This window comes from Hyla sarda, unplaced genomic scaffold (assembly GCF_029499605.1).
Source record: "Hyla sarda isolate aHylSar1 unplaced genomic scaffold, aHylSar1.hap1 scaffold_571, whole genome shotgun sequence".
In the NCBI taxonomy this organism is placed as follows: Eukaryota; Metazoa; Chordata; class Amphibia; order Anura; family Hylidae; genus Hyla; species Hyla sarda.
In genome coordinates this window covers 192,910-215,749 of record NW_026610583.1, presented here as the reverse complement: position 1 = coordinate 215,749, position 22,840 = coordinate 192,910, and positions in this window count along the sequence as shown.

Here is a 22,840-nt window from a genome sequence, read left to right as displayed (position 1 = left end):
TCTATATACAGAGCTCCCCTCTATATACACAGCCCCCCATCTATATACACATCCTCTATATATACACAGCCCTCCCCTATATACACAGCCCCCCTCTATATACACAGCCCCCCCTCTATATACACAGCCCCCCTCTATATACACAGCCCCCCCTCTATATACAGAGCTCCCCTCTATATACACAGCCCCCCCCCTATATACACAGCCCCCCTCTATATACACAGCCCCCCTCTATATACACAGCCCCCCTCTATATACGCAGCCCCCCTCTATATATACACAGCCCCCCCTCTATATATACACAGCCCCCCCTCTATATACACAGCTCCCCCTCTATATACACAGCTCCCCCTCTATATACACAGCCCCCCTCTATATACACAGCCCCCCTCTATATACACAGCCCCCCTCTATATACACAGCCATTCCTCTATATACACAGCCATTCCTCTATATACAGAGCCCCCCTCTATATACACAGCTTCCCCCCTCTATATACACAGCCCCCCCCTCTATATACACAGCCCCCCCTCTATATACACAGCCCTCCTCTATATACACGGCCCTCCTCTATATACACGGCCCCCCTCTATATACACACAGCCCCCCCTCTATATACACAGCCTCCCCTCTATATACACAGCCTCCCCTCTATATATACACAGCCCCCCTCTATATACACAGCCCCCCCTCTATATATACACAGCCCCCCCTCTATATATACACAGCCTCCCCTCTATATACACAGCCCCCCTCTATATATACACAGCCCCTTCTCTATATATACACAGCCCCCCCTCTATATATACACAGCCCCCCCTCTATATACACAGCCTCCCCTCTATATACACAGCCTCCCCTCTATATATACACAGCCCCCCTCTATATACACAGCCCCCCCTCTATATATACACAGCCCCCCCTCTATATATACACAGCCTCCCCTCTATATACACAGCCCCCCTCTATATACACAGCCCCTTCTCTATATATACACAGCCCCCCCTCTATATATACACAGCCCCCCCTCTATACACAGCCCCCCCTCTATATACACAGCCCTAATCTATATACACAGCCCCCCCTCTATATATACACAGCCCCCTCTATATACACAGCCCCCTCTATATACACAGCCCCCCCTCTATATATACACAGCCCCCCCTCTATATATACACAGCCCCCCCTCTATACACAGCCCCCCCTCTATATACACAGCCCTAATCTATATACACAGCTCCCCCTCTATATACACAGCCCCCCCTCTATATATACACAGCCCCCCCTCTATATATACACAGCCTCCCCTCTATATACACAGCCCCCCTCTATATACACAGCCCCCCTCTATATACACAGCCCCCCCTCTATATATACACAGCCCCCCCTCTATATATACACAGCCCCCTCTATATACACAGCCCCCCTCTATATATACACAGCCCCCCCTCTATATACACAGCCCCCCCTCTATATACACAGCCCTAATCTATATACACAGCCCCCTCTATATACACAGCCCCCTCTATATACACAGCCCCCCCACTATATATACACAGCCCCCCCTCTATATACACAGCCCCCCTCTATATACACAGCCCCCCCTCTATATACACAGCCCCCCCTCTATATATACACGCCCCCCCCCCTATATATACACGGCCATCCTCTATATACACGGCCCCCTCTATATACACAGCCCACCCTCTATATACACAGCCCACCCTCTATATACACAGCCCACCCCCCTATATACACAGCCCCCTCTATATACACAGCCCCCCTCTATATACAGAGCCCCCCTCTATATACACAGCCCATCTCTATATACACAGCCCCCCTCTATATACACAGCCCCCCTCTATATACACAGCCCACCCTCTATATACACAGCCCACCCTCTATATACACAGCCCACCCTCTATATACACAGCCCCCCTCTATATATACCTAGCCCCCCCTCTATATACACAGCCCCCCCTCTATATACACAGCCCCCCTAAGACATACGACGCTGCAGGTTATTAGTATACACAGCCCCCCTCTATATACACAGCCCCCCCTCTATATACACAGCCCCCCCTCTATATACACAACCCCCCCTGTATATACACAGCCCCCCCCTCTATATACACAGCCCCCCCTCTATATACACAGCCCACCCTCTATATACACAGCCCACCCTCTATATACACAGCCCCCCTCTATATACACAGCCCCCCCTCTATATACACAGCCCCCCCCTCTATATACACAGCCCCCCCTCTATATACACAGCCCCCCTCTATATACACAGCCCCCCCTCTATATACACAGCCCCCCCTCTATATACACAGCCCTCCTCTATATACACGGCCCTCCTCTATATACACAGCCCTCCTCTATATACACGGCCCCCCTCTATATACACGGCCCCCCTCTATATATACACAGCCCCCCCTCTATATATACACAGCCCCCCCTCTATATACACAGCCCCCCCTCTATATACACAGCCCCCCTCTATATATACACAGCCCACCCTCTATATATACACAGCCCCCCCCTATATACACAGCCCTCCTCTATATACACAGCCCTCCTCTATATACACAGCCCCCCCTCTATATACACCTCCTCTATATATACACAGCCCTCCTCTATATACACAGCCCCCCTCTATATACACAGCCCCCCCTCTATATACACATCCTCTATAGACTGTACCCCCCTCTATATACACGCCCCCCCTCTATATACACAGCCCCCCCTCTATATACACAGCCCCCCCTCTATATACACAGCCCACCCTCTATATACACAGCCCCCTCTATATACACAGCCCCCTCTATATACACAGCCCACCCTCTATATACACAGCCCCCCCTCTCTATATACACAGCCCCCTCTATATACACAGCCCACCCTCTATATACACAGCCCCCTCTATATACACAGCCCCCCTCTATATACACAGCCCCCCTCTATATACACAGCCCACCCTCTATATACACAGCCCACACTCTATATACACAGCCCACCCTCTATATACACAGCCCCCCTCTATATATACACAGCCCCCCCTCTATATACACAGCCCCCCCCCTCTATATACACAGCCCCCCTAAGACATACGACGCTGCAGGTTATTAGTATACACAGCCCCCCTCTATATACACAGCCCCCCCTCTATATACACAGCCCCCCTCTATATACACAGCCCCCCCTCTATATACACAGCCCCCCCCTCTATATACACAGCCCACCCTCTATATACACAGCCCACCCTCTATATACACAGCCCACCCTCTATATACACAGCCCACCTTCTATATACACAGCCCCCCTCTATATACACAGCCCCCCCTCTATATACACAGCCCCCCTCTATATACACAGCCCCCCCTCTATATATACACAGCCCCCCCTCTATATATACACAGCCCCCCCTCTATATACACAGCCCCCCTAAGACATACGACGCTGCAGGTTATTAGTATACACAGCCCCCCCTCTATATACACAGCCCCCCTCTATATACACAGCCCCCCCACTATATACACAGCCCCCCCACTATATACACAGCCCCCCTCTATATATACACAGCCCCCCCTCTATATACACAGCCCCCCCCTCTATATACACAGCCCCCCTAAGACATACGACGCTGCAGGTTATTAGTATACACAGCCCCCCTCTATATACACAGCCCCCCCTCTATATACACAGCCCCCCTCTATATACACAGCCCCCCCTCTATATACACAGCCCCCCCTCTATATACACAGCCCACCCTCTATATACACAGCCCACCCTCTATATACACAGCCCACCTTCTATATACACAGCCCCCCTCTATATACACAGCCCCCCCTCTCTATACACAGCCCCCCTCTATATACACAGCCCCCCCTCTATATATACACAGCCCCCCCTCTATATATACACAGCCCCCCCTCTATATACACAGCCCCCCTAAGACATACGACGCTGCAGGTTATTAGTATACACAGCCCCCCCTCTATATACACAGCCCCCCTCTATATACACAGCCCCCCCACTATATACACAGGCCCCCCACTATATACACAGCCCCCCCACTATATACACAGCCCCCCTCTATATACACAGCCCCCCTCTATATACACAGCCCCCCTCTATATACACAGCCCTCCTCTATATACACAGCCCTCCTCTATATACACAGCCCTCCTCTATATACATAGCCCCCCTCTATATACACAGCCCCCCTCTATATATACACAGCCCCCCCTCTATATATACACAGCCTCCCCTCTATATACACAGCCCCCTCTATATACACAGCCCCCCTCTATATGCACAGCCCCCCCTCTATATACACAGCCCCCCTCTATATACACAGCCCCCCCTCTATATATACACAGCCCCCCCTCTATATACACAGCCCCCCCTCTATATATACACAGCCCCCCCTCTATACACAGCCCCCCCTCTATATACACAGCCCTAATCTATATACACAGCCCCCCCTCTATATATACACAGCCCCCTCTATATACACAGCCCCCTCTATATACACAGCCCCCTCTATATACACAGCCCCCCCACTATATATACACAGCCCCCCCTCTATATACACAGCCCCCCTCTATATACACAGCCCCCCTCTATATATACACGGCCCCCCTCTATATATACACGGCCCCCCTCTATATATACACGGCCCACCCTCTATATACACAGCCCACCCTCTATATACACAGCCCACCCTCTATATACACAGCCCACCCCCCTATATACACAGACCCCTCTATATACACAGCCCCCTCTATATACAGAGCCCCCCCTCTATATACAGAGCCCCCCTCTATATACAGAGCCCCCCTCTATATACAGAGCCCCCCTCTATATACAGAGCCCCCCCTCTATATACACAGCTCCCCCTCTATATACACAGCTCCCCCTCTATATACACAGCTCCCCCTCTATATACACAGCCCCCCCTCTATATACATAGCCTTCCCTCTATATACACAGCCCCCCCTCTATATACACAGCCCCCCCCTCTATATACACAGCCCCCCCCTCTATATACACAGCCCCCCCTCTATATACACAGCCCCCCCCTCTATATACACAGCCCCCCCCCTCTATATACACAGCCCCCCCCTCTATATACACAGCCCCCCTCTATATACACAGCCCCCCCTCTATATACACAGCCCCCTCTATATACACAGCCCCCCTCTATATATACACAGCCCCCCTCTATATATACACAGCCCCCCCTCTATATATACAGCCCCCCCTCTATATATACAGCCCCCCCTCTATATACACAGCCCCCCCTCTATATACACAGCCCCCCCTCTATATACACTGCCCCCCCTCTATATACACTGCCCCCCCTCTATATATACACAGCCCCCCCTATATACACAGCCCCCCCCTCTATATACACAGCCCCCTCTATATACACAGCCCCCTCTATATACACAGCCCCCCTCTATATATACACAGCCCCCCTATATACACAGCCCCCCTCTATATACACAGCCCCCCCTCTATATACACAGCCCCCTCTATATACACAGCCCCTCCTCTATATACACAGCCCCCCTCTATATACACAGCCCCCCCTCTATATATACACAGCCCCCCCTCTATATACACAGCCCCCCCTATCTATACACAGCCCCCCTCTATATACACAGCCCCCCTCTATATACACAGCACCTCCTCTATATACACAGCCCCCTCTATATACACAGCCCCCCTCTATATCCACAGCCCCCCTCCTCTATATACACAGCCCCCCTCTATATACACAGCCCCCCCTCTATATACACAGCCCCCCCTCTATATACACAGCCCCCCCTCTATATACACAGCCCCCCCTCTATATACACAGCCATTCCTCTGTCAAGGCTTCTACTCACCTCTTCATAAAAGCAGATTAGATTGGTGACACCTTCTCTCCTTAGTAAACCCATGCTGGCTATCACTTATAATACTATTATCCCCTATGTATTCCTGTATGTAATCCCTTATAAGTCCTTCAAACAATTTACCCACAATGCACGTTAGACTTACCGGTCTATAATTGCCTGGGGAAGACCTAGAGCCCTTCTTGAAGATTGGCACCACATTCGCCTTGCGCCAGTCCCTTGGCACAATACCAGACACCAGAGAATCTCTAAATATCATGAACAGGGGTACAGATATTACTGAACTTACCTCTCTAAGAACTCTTGGGTGTAGTCCATCCGGTCCTGGAGATTTGCTTACATTTATATTACTTAACTTACCTTGTACCATCTCTACATTAAGCCAGTTCAGTACATTACATGATGTGTTACCAGCACTGACCTGTACATGATGTGTTACCAGCACTGACCTGTACATGATGTGTTACCAGCACTGACCTGTACATGATGCGTTACCAGCACTGACCTGTACATGATGCGTTACCAGCACTGACCTGTACATGATGCGTTACCAGCACTGACCTGTACATGATGCGTTACCAGCACTGACCTGTACATGATGCGTTACCAGCACTGACCTGTACATGATGCGTTACCAGCACTGACCTGTACATGATGCGTTACCAGCACTGACCTGTACATGATGTGTTACCAGCACTGACCTGTACATGATGTGTTACCAGCACTGACCTGTACATGATGTGTTACCAGCACTGACCTGTACATGATGTGTTACCAGCACTGACCTGTACATGATGTGTTACCAGCACTGACCTGTACATGATGTGTTACCAGCACTGACCTGTACATGATGTGTTACCAGCACTGACCTGTACATGATGTGTCACCAGCACTGACCTGTACATGATGTGTCACCAGCACTGACCTGTACATGATGTGTCACCAGCACTGACCTGTACATGATGTGTCACCAGCACTGACCTGTACATGATGTGTCACCAGCACTGACCTGTACATGATGTGTCACCAGCACTGACCTGTACATGATGTGTCACCAGCACTGACCTGTACATGATGTGTCACCAGCACTGACCTGTACATGATGTGTTACCAGCACTGACCTGTACATGATGTGTTACCAGCACTGACCTGTACATGATGTGTCACCAGCACTGACCTGTACATGATGTGTCACCAGCACTGACCTGTACATGATGTGTCACCAGCACTGACCTGTACATGATGTGTCACCAGCACTGACCTGTACATGATGTGTCACCAGCACTGACCTGTACATGATGTGTCACCAGCACTGACCTGTACATGATGTGTCACCAGCACTGACCTGTACATGATGTGTCACCAGCACTGACCTGTACATGATGTGTCACCAGCACTGACCTGTACATGATGTGTTACCAGCACTGACCTGTACATGATGTGTTACCAGCACTGACCTGTACATGATGTGTTACCAGCACTGACCTGTACATGATGTGTTACCAGCACTGACCTGGCCAATGTCAGCTCCTTCTTCCATAGTATATACAGAACTAAAGAACCCATTCAGTAGCTCCGCCTTCTCTTGATCGCCTGTGACAACCTCCCCATTATCATTATTAAGGGGTCCTACATGCTCTGTCCTTGGTTTTTTTGTATTTATATATCTAAAAAAATATTTAGGATTAGTTTTGCTTTCTTTGGCCACCTGTCTCTCATTTTGAATTTTTGCTGTTTTTATTACATTTTTACAGATTTTATTAAGCTCCTTGTACTGTTTAAATGTTATCGCTGACCCATCAGATTTGTATTTTTTGAAGGCTATTTTTTTTGTTGTTTATTGCTCTTTTAACATCATGTGTCAGCCATGTAGGATTTAGTTTTAATGGTTTATATTTGTTCCCCTTTGGTATATATTTAGCTGTATAGTTATTTAGAGTTGATATAAAGATGTCCCATTTCCCTTCTGTATCAGTATTTGAGAACCCCTCCCCCAGTCTATGTCCTGTAGTGCAGATCTCAGCCCAGGGAAGTTTGCCTTTTTAAAGTTATATGTTTTTGCTTTCCCCGTCTGTCTTTGTTTTCTACATTTTAAGTGAAAAGTAACTATATTGTGGTCGCTATTCCCAAGGTTTTCCCTCACAGTTACATTACCAACCAGCTCTGCGTTGTTGGAAATGATCAGATCCCACAAGGCATCACTTCTTGTTGGGTCCTCCACAAACTGGCCCATAAAATTATCCTGCAATACATTTAGGAATTGTCGCCCCTTTGTAGTTTTAGCCAACCCCGGACCCCAATCTATATCTGAATAGTTAAAATCTCCCATTATTACCACTGTACCTGCCCGGGCGGCCCTCTCTATTTGTTTATACAGCCGACCTTCTATCTCCTCAGTGATATTAGGGGGTCTGTAGATTACCCCAAATATTATTTTTTCAGTATTTCCCTCCTTTCCCTCAGTGACCCCAACTATATCACCAGCCATGTCTCAGTGACCCCAACTATATCACCAGCCATGTCTCAGTGACCCCAACTATATCACCAGCCATGTCTCAGTGACCCCAACTATATCACCAGCCATGTCTCTGTGACCCCAACTATATCACCAGCCATGTCTGTGACCCCAACTATATCCCCAGCCATGTCTCGGTGACCCCAACTATATCACCAGCCATGTCTCAGTGACCCCAACTATATCACCAGCCATGTCTCTGTGAACCCAACTATATCACCAGCCATGTCTCAGTGACCCCAACTATATCACCAGCCATGTCTCAGTGACCCCAACTATATCACCAGCCATGTCTGTGACCCCAACTATATCCCCAGCCATGTCTCGGTGACCCCAACTATATCACCAGCCATGTCTCTGTGACCCCAACTATATCACCAGCCATGTCTCAGTGACCCCAACTATATCCCCAGCCATGTCTGTGACCCCAACTATATCCCCAGCCATGTCTCGGTGACCCCAACTATATCACCAGCCATGTCTCGGTGACCCCAACTATATCACCAGCCATGTCTCTGTGACCCCAACTATATCACCAGCCATGTCTCAGTGACCCCAACTATATCACCAGCCATGTCTCAGTGACCCCAACTATATCACCAGCCATGTCTCAGTGACCCCAACTATATCACCAGCCATGTCTCAGTGACCCCAACTATATCAATATGTTCCTCCAGTATCAAGGCCTCAAGCTCCCCCATTTTATTTGCTCGGCTTCTGGCATTTGTGAACATACACTTTACATTTCCATCCTTTATGTTATTGGGGTTAATGGGATTCAAGGGTGTAAGTTTTATTTTCCTATGAAGCCTATCCCTATTAACTATTCTAACCCCTCCCTCCGCTCCACCCCCAGGTACATTTATAATTCCTACCTCTCTATCTACACTATCTTCCTCCTCTTTGCTGTAGGTTCCCTCCCCCCCCAAGTCCCTAGTTTAAACACTCCTCCACCCTTCTAGCCATCTTCTCCCCAAGCAAAGCTGCACCCTCCTCATTGAGGTGCAGCAGACCCCCACCATGTCCACCCCTGAGAACTAGAAGTACAGCAGACCCCCACCATGTCCACCCCTGAGAACTAGAAGTACAGCAGACCCCCACCATGTCCACCCCTGAGAACTAGAAGTACAGCAGACCCCCACCATGTCCACCCCTGAGAACTAGAAGTACAGCAGACCCCCACCATGTCTACCCCTGAGAACTAGAAGTACAGCAGACCCCCACCATATACACCTCTGAGAATAAGCATATAATGTAAATAGAAAGGAGCCACTTATAGGGTGCGGTGTATATATAATGGGTCACTTGTGGGGTGCAGTATATAAAAGGGGTCACTTGTGGGGTGTGGTATATAAAATGGGGTCACTTGGGTGGTCTGTATATAAAATGGGGTCACTTGGGGGGTCTGTATATAAAATGGGGTCACTTGAGGGGGTGGTATATAAAATGGGGTCACTTGGGGGGGTCTGTATATAACTAAGGTCACTTGGGGGGGGTCTGTATATAAATGAGGTCACTTGGAGGGGTGTATATAAAATGGGGTCACTTGGGGGGGGTGTCTGTATATAAAATGGGGTCACTTGGGGGGTGTCTGTATATAAAATGAGGTCACTTGGGGGGGTGTCTGTATATAAAATGGGGTCACTTGGGGGGGGTGTCTGTATATAAAATGGGGTCACTTGGGAGGGGGTCTGTATATAAGATGAGGTCACTTTGGGGGGGGGGTGTGTATATAAAATTGGGTCACTTGGGGGGGTGTCTGTATATAAAATGGGGTCACTTGGGGGGGGTCTGTTTATAAAATGGGGTCACTTCTGTATATAAAGTCCTATCTCACTTTGCGCCCCTTTTTGAGGGTGAGTAGTGATGGTTCTATGTGCAGTATAATCGCTGTCTATATACACGACCACCACGTCTCCTCACGGGTCTGATCTACGGACAATTAATCTCCGGGACCCCCTCAACATAAGCAGAGGACACCTACAGAAAAGGGGGTCTCCACCCAAATATATTACACTCAGGGGGGAAGGACATCATACAGGAGAGGGGTCTCCACCCGAATATATTACACTCAGGGGGGAAGGACATCATACAGGAGAGGGGTCTCCACCCAAATATATTACACTCAGGGGGGAAGAACATCATACAGGAGAGGGGTCTCCACCCGAATATATTACACTCAGGGGGGAAGGACTTCATACAGGAGAGGGGTCTCCACCCGAATATATTACACTCAGGGGGGAAGGACATCATACGGGAGAGGGGTCTCCACCCAAATATATTACACTCAGGAGGAAAGGACATCATACAGGAGAGGGGTCTCCACCCAAATATATTACACTCAGGGGGGAAGGACATCATACAGGAGAGGGGTCTCCACCCAAATATATTACACTCAGGAGGGAAGGACTTCATACAGGGGAGGGGTCTCCACCCAAATATATTACACTCAGGGGGGAAGGACTTCATACAGGAGAGGGGTCTCCACCCGAATATATTACACTCAGGGGGGAAGGACATCATACAGGAGAGGGGTCTCCACCCGAATATATTACACTCAGGGGGGAAGGACATCATACAGGAGAGGGGTCTCCACCCGAATATATTACACTCAGGGGGGAAGGACATCATACAGGAGAGGGGTCTCCACCCGAATATATTACACTCAGGGGGGAAGGATATCATACAGGAGAGGGGTCTCCACCCAAATATATTACACTCAGGAGGGAAGGACATCATACAGGAGAGGGGTCTCCACCCAAATATATTACACTCAGGGGGGAAGGACTTCATACAGGAGAGGGGTCTCCACCCAAATATATTACACTCAGGAGGGAAGGACATCATACAGGAGAGGGGTCTCCACCCAAATATATTACACTCAGGGGGGAAGGACTTCATACAGGAGAGGGGTCTCCACCCGAATATATTACACTCAGGGGGGAAGGACATCATACGGGAGAGGGGTCTCCACCCGAATATATTACACTCAGGGGGGAAGGACATCATACAGGAGAGGGGTCTCCACCCGAATATATTACACTCAGGAGGGAAGGACATCATACAGGAGAGGGGTCTCCACCCAAATATATTACACTCAGGAGGGAAGGACATCATACGGGAGAGGGGTCTCCACCCGAATATATTACACTCAGGGGGGAAGGACATCATACGGGAGAGGGGTCTCCACCCGAATATATTACACTCAGGGGGGAAGGACTTCATACAGGAGAGGGGTCTCCACCCGAATATATTACACTCAGGAGGGAAGGACATCATACAGGAGAGGGGTCTCCACCCGAATATATTACACTCAGGAGGGAAGGACATCATACAGGAGAGGGGTCTCCACCCGAATATATTACACTCAGGGGGGGAAGGACATCATACAGGAGAGGGGTCTCCACCCGAATATATTACACTCAGGGGGGAAGGACATCATACAGGAGAGGGGTCTCCACCCAAATATATTACACTCAGGGGGGAAGGACATCATACAGGAGAGGGGTCTCCACCCGAATATATTACACTCAGGGGGGAAGGACATCATACGGGAGAGGGGTCTCCACCCGAATATATTACACTCAGGGGGGAAGGACATCATACAGGAGAGGGGTCTCCACCCAAATATATTACACTCAGGGGGGAAGGACATCATACAGGAGAGGGGTCTCCACCCGAATATATTACACTCAGGGGGGAAGGACATCATACAGGAGAGGGGTCTCCACCCGAATATATTACACTCAGGGGGGAAGGACATCATACAGGAGAGGGGTCTCCACCCGAATATATTACACTCAGGAGGGAAGGACATCATACAGGAGAGGGGTCTCCACCCGAATATATTACACTCAGGGGGGAAGGACATCATACAGGAGAGGGGTCTCCACCCGAATATATTACACTCAGGGGGGAAGGACATCATACAGGAGAGGGGTCTCCACCCAAATATATTACACTCAGGAGGGAAGGACATCATACAGGAGAGGGGTCTCCACCCGAATATATTACACTCAGGGGGGAAGGACTTCATACAGGAGAGGGGTCTCCACCCGAATATATTACACTCAGGGGGGAAGGACATCATACAGGAGAGGGGTCTCCACCCAAATATATTACACTCAGGGGGGACAGGCTGGTGGCGGTAGATGCTCTCTCAGTCCCGTCCATCTTCACCGGGAGGCCTTCTTCTCTGCCCACGGACTAGTGATGCTGCATTGACGCGCAATGATGTCCATGCTGGGCAGACATATGACGTCAGGGGTGTCCCTACATGGTGGTATCAGTGCCACTAGTCCGAGGATAGCCCGGAGCAGAGAAAATGGCCGCCCGGTGAAGATGGACGGCCCAGACCAGCTCACCCTCCCACCAGAATGCGGACGGTCCCTGCAGCTACTAGGACTGGGGAGGTGAGAAAACAAAAGGGGGGTCATATTGATAGGGGGGTCTGGATGATTACAGGGGGTGATATGGACAGGGGGGGGTCTGGATGATTACAGGGGGTGATATGGACAGGGGGGGGTCTGGATGATTACAGGGGGTGATATGGACAGGGGGGGGTCTGGATGATTACAGGGGGTGATATGGACAGGGGGGGGTCTGGATGATTACAGGGGGTGATATGGACAGGGGGGGGTCTGGATGATTACAGGGGGTGATATGGACAGGGGGGGGTCTGGATGATTACAGGGGGTGATATGGACAGGGGGGTCTGGATGATTACAGGGGGTGATATGGACAGGGGGGGTCTGGATGATTACAGGGGGTGATATGGACAGGGGGGGGTCTGGATGATTACAGGGGGTGATATGGACAGGGGGGGTCTGGATGATTACAGGGGGTGATATGGACAGGGGGGGGTCTGGATGATTACAGGGGGTGATATGGACAGGGGGGGTCTGGATGATTACAGGGGGTGATATGGACAGGGGGGGGTCTGGAAGATTACAAGGGGTGATATGGACAGGGGGGGGTCTGGATGATTACAGGGGGTGATATGGACAGGGGGGTCTCCACCCAAATATATTACACTCAGGGGGGAAGGACATCATACAGGAGAGGGGTCTCCACCCGAATATATTACACTCAGGGGGGAAGGACATCATACAGGAGAGGGGTCTCCACCCGAATATATTACACTCAGGAGGGAAGGACATCATACAGGAGAGGGGTCTCCACCCGAATATATTACACTCAGGGGGGAAGGACATCATACAGGAGAGGGGTCTCCACCCGAATATATTACACTCAGGGGGGAAGGACTTCATACAGGAGAGGGGTCTCCACCCAAATATATTACACTCAGGAGGGAAGGACATCATACAGGAGAGGGGTCTCCACCCGAATATATTACACTCAGGGGGGAAGGACATCATACAGGAGAGGGGTCTCCACCTGAATATATTACACTCAGGAGGGAAGGACATCATACAGGAGAGGGGTCTCCACCCAAATATATTACACTCAGGAGGGAAGGACATCATACAGGAGAGGGGTCTCCACCCAAATATATTACACTCAGGGGGGAAGGACTTCATACAGGAGAGGGGTCTCCACCCAAATATATTACACTCAGGGGGGAAGGACATCATACAGGAGAGGGGTCTCCACCCGAATATATTACACTCAGGGGGGAAGGACATCATACAGGAGAGGGGTCTCCACCCAAATATATAACACTCAGGGGGGAAGGACATCATACAGGAGAGGGGTCTCCACCCAAATATATTACACTCAGGAGGGAAGGACATCATACAGGAGAGGGGTCTCCACCCGAATATATTACACTCAGGAGGGAAGGACATCATACAGGAGAGGGGTCTCCACCCGAATATATTACACTCAGGAGGGAAGGACATCATACAGGAGAGGGGTCTCCACCCGAATATATTACACTCAGGAGGGAAGGACATCATACAGGAGAGGGGTCTCCACCCAAATATATTACACTCAGGAGGGAAGGACTTCATACAGGAGAGGGGTCTCCACCCAAATATATTACACTCAGGAGGGAAGGACATCATACGGGAGAGGGGTCTCCACCCGAATATATTACACTCAGGGGGGAAGGACATCATACGGGAGAGGGGTCTCCACCCGAATATATTACACTCAGGGGGGAAGGACTTCATACAGGAGAGGGGTCTCCACCCGAATATATTACACTCAGGAGGGAAGGACATCATACAGGAGAGGGGTCTCCACCCAAATATATTACACTCAGGGGGGAAGGACATCATACAGGAGAGGGGTCTCCACCCGAATATATTACACTCAGGAGGGAAGGACATCATACAGGAGAGGGGTCTCCACCCGAATATATTACACTCAGGAGGGAAGGACATCATACGGGAGAGGGGTCTCCACCCGAATATATTACACTCAGGAGGGAAGGACTTCATACGGGAGAGGGGTCTCCACCCGAATATATTACACTCAGGAGGGAAGGACATCATACAGGAGAGGGGTCTCCACCCGAATATATAACACTCAGGAGGGAAGGACATCATACAGGAGAGGGGTCTCCACCCGAATATATAACACTCAGGGGGGAAGGACATCATACAGGAGAGGGGTCTCCACCCGAATATATTACACTCAGGGGGGAAGGACATCATACAGGAGAGGGGTCTCCACCCAAATATATTACACTCAGGAGGGAAGGACATCATACAGGAGAGGGGTCTCCACTCAAATATATTACACTCAGGAGGGAAGGACATCATACAGGAGAGGGGTCTCCACCCAAATATATTACACTCAGGAGGGAAGGACATCATACAGGAGAGGGGTCTCCACCCGAATATATTACACTCAGGAGGGAAGGACATCATACAGGAGAGGGGTCTCCACCCGAATATATTACACTCAGGGGGGAAGGACTTCATACAGGAGAGGGGTCTCCACCCGAATATATTACACTCAGGAGGGAAGGACATCATACAGGAGAGGGGTCTCCACCCGAATATATTACACTCAGGAGGGAAGGACATCATACAGGAGAGGGGTCTCCACCCAAATATATTACACTCAGGAGGGAAGGACATCATACAGGAGAGGGGTCTCCACTCAAATATATTACACTCAGGAGGGAAGGACATCATACAGGAGAGGGGTCTCCACCCAAATATATTACACTCAGGAGGGAAGGACATCATACAGGAGAGGGGTCTCCACCCAAATATATTACACTCAGGAGGGAAGGACATCATACAGGAGAGGGGTCTCAACCCGAATATATTACACTCAGGGGGGAAGGACTTCATACAGGAGAGGGGTCTCCACCCGAATATATTACACTCAGGAGGGAAGGACATCATACAGGAGAGGGGTCTCCACCCAAATATATTACACTCAGGGGGGAAGGACATCATACAGGAGAGGGGTCTCCACCCGAATATATTACACTCAGGGGGGAAGGACTTCATACAGTAGAGGGGTCTCCACCCGAATATATTACACTCAGGGGGAAGGACATCATACAGGAGAGGGGTCTCCACCCGAATATATTACACTCAGGAGGGAAGGACATCATACAGGAGAGGGGTCTCCACCCGAATATATTACACTCAGGAGGGAAGGACATCATACAGGAGAGGGGTCTCCACCCAAATATATAACACTCAGGGGGGAAGGACATCATACAGGAGAGGGGTCTCCACCCAAATATATTACACTCAGGAGGGAAGGACTTCATACAGGGGAGGGGTCTCCACCCGAATATATTACACTCAGGGGGGAAGGACTTCATACAGGAGAGGGGTCTCCACCCGAATATATTACACTCAGGAGGGAAGGACTTCATACAGGAGAGGGGTCTCCACCCAAATATATTACACTCAGGAGGGAAGGACATCATACGGGAGAGGGGTCTCCACCCAAATATATTACACTCAGGGGGGAAGGACATCATACAGGAGAGGGGTCTCCACCTAAATATATTACACTCAGGAGGGAAGGACATCATACAGGAGAGGGGTCTCCACCCGAATATATTACACTCAGGGGGGAAGGACATCATACAGGAGAGGGGTCTCCACCCGAATATATTACACTCAGGGGGGAAGGACTTCATACAGGAGAGGGGTCTCCACCCGAATATATTACACTCAGGAGGGAAGGACATCATACAGGAGAGGGGTCTCCACCCGAATATATTACACTCAGGAGGGAAGGACATCATACAGGAGAGGGGTCTCCACCCGAATATATTACACTCAGGAGGGAAGGACTTCATACGGGAGAGGGGTCTCCACCCGAATATATTACACTCAGGGGGGAAGGACTTCATACAGGAGAGGGGTCTCCACCCGAATATATTACACTCAGGAGGGAAGGACATCATACAGGAGAGGGGTCTCCACCCGAATATATTACACTCAGGAGGGAAGGACATCATACAGGAGAGGGGTCTCCACCCGAATATATTACACTCAGGGGGGAAGAACATCATACAGGAGAGGGGTCTCCACCCGAATATATTACACTCAGGAGGGAAGGACATCATACAGGAGAGGGGTCTCCACCCGAATATATTACACTCAGGAGGGAAGGACATCATACAGGAGAGGGGTCTCCACCCGAATATATTACACTCAGGAGGGAAGGACATCATACAGGAGAGGGGTCTCCACCCGAATATATTACACTCAGGAGGGAAGGACATCATACAGGAGAGGGGTCTCCACCCAAATATATTACACTCAGGAGGGAAGGACATCATACAGGAGAGGGGTCTCCACCCAAATATATTACACTCAGGGGGGAAGGACATCATACAGGAGAGGGGTCTCCACCCGAATATATTACACTCAGGAGGGAAAGACATCATACAGGAGAGGGGTCTCCACCCGAATATATTACACTCAGGAGGGAAGGACATCATACAGGAGAGGGGTCTCCACCCGAATATATTACACTCAGGAGGGAAGGACATCATACAGGAGAGGGGTCTCCACCCGAATATATTACACTCAGGAGGGAAGGACATCATACAGGAGAGGGGTCTCCACCCGAATATATTACACTCAGGAGGGAAGGACATCATACGGGAGAGGGGTCTCCACCCGAATATATTACACTCAGGAGGGAAGGACTTCATACAGGAGAGGGGTCTCCACCCGAATATATTACACTCAGGAGGGAAGGACATCATACAGGAGAGGGGTCTCCACCCGAATATATTACACTCAGGAGGGAAGGACTTCATACAGGAGAGGGGTCTCCACCCGAATATATTACACTCAGGAGGGAAGGACATCATACGGGAGAGGGGTCTCCACCCGAATATATTACACTCAGGGGGGAAGGACATCATACAGGAGAGGGGTCTCCACCCGAATATATTACACTCAGGGGGGAAGGACTTCATACAGGAGAGGGATCTCCACCCGAATATATTACACTCAGGGGGGAAGGACATCATACAGGAGAGGGGTCTCCACCCGAATATATTACACTCAGGGGGGGAAGGACATAATACAGGAGAGGGGTCTCCACCCGAATATATTACACTCAGGGGGGAAGGACATAATACAGGAGAGGGGTCTCCACCCGAATATATTACACTCAGGGGGGAAGGACATCATACAGGAGAGGGGTCTCCACCCGAATATATTACACTCAGGGGGGAAGGACATCATACAGGAGAGGGGTCTCCACCCAAATATATTACACTCAGGAGGGAAGGACTTCATACAGGAGAGGGGTCTCCACCCGAATATATTACACTCAGGAGGGAAGGACATCATACAGGAGAGGGGTCTCCACCCAAATATATTACACTCAGGAGGGAAGGACATCATACAGGAGAGGGGTCTCCACCCGAATATATTACACTCAGGAGGGAAGGACATCATACAGGAGAGGGGTCTCCACCCAAATATATTACACTCAGGGGGGAAGGACATCATACAGGAGAGGGGTCTCCACCCAAATATATTACACTCAGGAGGGAAGGACATCATACAGGAGAGGGGTCTCCACCCAAATATATTACACTCAGGAGGGAAGGACATCATACGGGAGAGGGGTCTCCACCCGAATATATTACACTCAGGGGGGAAGGACATCATACAGGAGAGGGGTCTCCACCCGAATATATTACACTCAGGAGGGAAGGACATCATACAGGAGAGGGGTCTCCACCCGAATATATTACACTCAGGGGGGAAGGACATCATACAGGAGAGGGGTCTCCACCCAAATATATTACACTCAGGAGGGAAGGACATCATACAGGAGAGGGGTCTCCACCCAAATATATTACACTCAGGGGGGACAGGCTGGTGGCGGTAGATGCTCTCTCAGTCCCGTCCATCTTCACCGGGAGGCCTTCTTCTCTGCCCACGGACTAGTGATGCTGCATTGACGCGCAATGATGTCCATGCTGGGCAGACATATGACGTCAGGGGTGTCCCTACATGGTGGTATCAGTGCCACTAGTCCGAGGATAGCCCGGAGCAGAGAAAATGGCCGCCCGGTGAAGATGGACGGCCCAGACCAGCTCACCCTCCCACCAGAATGCGGACGGTCCCTGCAGCTACTAGGACTGGGGAGGTGAGAAAACAAAAGGGGGGTCATATTGATAGGGGGGTCTGGATGATTACAGGGGGTGATATGGACAGGGGGGGTCTGGATGATTACAGGGGGTGATATGGACAGGGGGGGGTCTGGATGATTACAGGGGGTGATATGGACAGGGGGGGTCTGGATGATTACAGGGGGTGATATGGACAGGGGGGGTCTGGATGATTACAGGGGGTGATATGGACAGGGGGGGGTCTGGATGATTACAAGGGGTGATATGGACAGGGGGGGGTCTGGATGATTACAGGGGGTGATATGGACAGGGGGGGGTCTGGATGATTACAGGGGGTGATATGGACAGGGGGGGGTCTGGATGATTACAGGGGGTGATATGGACAGGGGGGTCTCCACCCAAATATATTACACTCAGGGGGGAAGGACATCATACAGGAGAGGGGTCTCCACCCGAATATATTACACTCAGGGGGGAAGGACATCATACAGGAGAGGGGTCTCCACCTGAATATATTACACTCAGGAGGGAAGGACATCATACAGGAGAGGGGTCTCCACCCAAATATATTACACTCAGGGGGGAAGGACTTCATACAGGAGAGGGGTCTCCACCCGAATATATTACACTCAGGGGGGAAGGACATCATACAGGAGAGGGGTCTCCACCCAAATATATAACACTCAGGGGGGAAGGACTTCATACAGGAGAGGGGTCTCCACCCGAATATATTACACTCAGGGGGGAAGGACATCATACAGGAGAGGGGTCTCCACCCAAATATATAACACTCAGGGGGGAAGGACATCATACAGGAGAGGGGTCTCCACCCAAATATATTACACTCAGGAGGGAAGGACTTCATACAGGGGAGGGGTCTCCACCCAAATATATTACACTCAGGGGGGAAGGACTTCATACAGGAGAGGGGTCTCCACCCGAATATATTACACTCAGGGGGGAAGGACATAATACAGGAGAGGGGTCTCCACCCAAATATATTACACTCAGGAGGGAAGGACATCATACAGGAGAGGGGTCTCCACCCGAATATATTACACTCAGGAGGGAAGGACATCATACAGGAGAGGGGTCTCCACCCAAATATATTACACTCAGGAGGGAAGGACATCATACAGGAGAGGGGTCTCCACCCGAATATATTACACTCAGGAGGGAAGGACATCATACAGGAGAGGGGTCTCCACCCAAATATATTACACTCAGGGGGGAAGGACATCATACAGGAGAGGGGTCTCCACCCAAATATATTACACTCAGGAGGGAAGGACTTCATACAGGAGAGGGGTCTCCACCCGAATATATTACACTCAGGAGGGAAGGACTTCATATAGGAGAGGGGTCTCCACCCAAATATATTACACTCAGGAGGGAAGGACATCATACAGGAGAGGGGTCTCCACCCGAATATATTACACTCAGGGGGGAAGGACTTCATACGGGAGAGGGGTCTCCACCCGAATATATTACACTCAGGAGGGAAGGACATCATACAGGAGAGGGGTCTCCACCCGAATATATTACACTCAGGAGGGAAGGACATCATACGGGAGAGGGGTCTCCACCCGAATATATTACACTCAGGAGGGAAGGACATCATACAGGAGAGGGGTCTCCACCCGAATATATTACACTCAGGAGGGAAGGACATCATACAGGAGAGGGGTCTCCACCCGAATATATTACACTCAGGGGGGAAGAACATCATACGGGAGAGGGGTCTCCACCCAAATATATTACACTCAGGAGGAAAGGACATCATACAGGAGAGGGGTCTCCACCCGAATATATTACACTCAGGGGGGAAGGACTTCATACAGGAGAGGGGTCTCCACCCGAATATATTACACTCAGGAGGGAAGGACATCATACAGGAGAGGGGTCTCCACCCAAATATATTACACTCAGGGGGGAAGGACATCATACAGGAGAGGGGTCTCCACCCGAATATATTACACTCAGGGGGGAAGGACTTCATACAGGAGAGGGGTCTCCACCCGAATATATTACACTCAGGGGGAAGGACATCATACAGGAGAGGGGTCTCCACCCGAATATATTACACTCAGGAGGGAAGGACATCATACAGGAGAGGGGTCTCCACCCAAATATATAACACTCAGGGGGGAAGGACATCATACAGGAGAGGGGTCTCCACCCAAATATATTACACTCAGGAGGGAAGGACTTCATACAGGGGAGGGGTCTCCACCCAAATATATTACACTCAGGGGGGAAGGACTTCATACAGGAGAGGGGTCTCCACCCGAATATATTACACTCAGGGGGGAAGGACATCATACAGGAGAGGGGTCTCCACCCGAATATATTACACTCAGGAGGGAAGGACATCATACAGGAGAGGGGTCTCCACCCAAATATATTACACTCAGGGGGGAAGAACATCATACAGGAGAGGGGTCTCCACCCGAATATATTACACTCAGGGGGGAAGGACATCATACAGGAGAGGGGTCTCCACCCGAATATATTACACTCAGGGGGGGAAGGACTTCATACAGGAGAGGGGTCTCCACCCGAATATATTACACTCAGGAGGGAAGGACTTCATACAGGAGAGGGGTCTCCACCCGAATGTATTACACTCAGGAGGGAAGGACATCATACAGGAGAGGGGTCTCCACCCGAATATATTACACTCAGGGGGGGAAGGACTTCATACAGGAGAGGGGTCTCCACCCGAATATTTTACACTCAGGAGGGAAGGACTTCATACAGGAGAGGGGTCTCCACCCGAATGTATTACACTCAGGAGGGAAGGACATCATACAGGAGAGGGGTCTCCACCCAAATATATTACACTCAGGAGGGAAGGACATCATACAGGAGAGGGGTCTCCACCCGAATATATTACACTCAGGAGGGAAGGACATCATACAGGAGAGGGGTCTCCACCCAAATATATTACACTCAGGAGGGAAGGACATCATACAGGAGAGGGGTCTCCACCCAAATATATTACACTCAGGGGGGAAGGACATCATACAGGAGAGGGGTCTCCACCCGAATATATTACACTCAGGAGGGAAGGACATCATACAGGAGAGGGGTCTCCACCCGAATATATTACACTCAGGAGGGAAGGACATCATACAGGAGAGGGGTCTCCACCCGAATATATTACACTCAGGGGGGAAGGACATCATACAGGAGAGGGGTCTCCACCCGAATGTATTACACTAAGGAGGGAAGGACATCATACAGGAGAGGGGTCTCCACCCGAATATATTACACTCAGGAGGGAAGGACTTCATACAGGAGAGGGGTCTCCACCCAAATATATTACACTCAGGGGGGAAGGACATCATACGGGAGAGGGGTCTCCACCCGAATATATTACACTCAGGGGGGAAGGACATCATACAGGAGAGGGGTCTCCACCCAAATATATTACACTCAGGGGGGAAGGACTTCATACAGGAGAGGGGTCTCCACCCGAATATATTACACTCAGGAGGGAAGGACTTCATACAGGAGAGGGGTCTCCACCCAAATATATTACACTCAGGGGGGAAGGACATCATACAGGAGAGGGGTCTCCACCCGAATATATTACACTCAGGGGGGAAGGACATCATACAGGAGAGGGGTCTCCACCCAAATATATTACACTCAGGAGGGAAGGACATCATACAGGAGAGGGGTCTCCACCCGAATATATTACACTCAGGAGGGAAGGACATCATACAGGAGAGGGGTCTCCACCCGAATATATTACACTCAGGGGGGAAGAACATCATACGGGAGAGGGGTCTCCACCCAAATATATTACACTCAGGAGGGAAGGACATCATACAGGAGAGGGATCTCCACCCGAATATATTACACTCA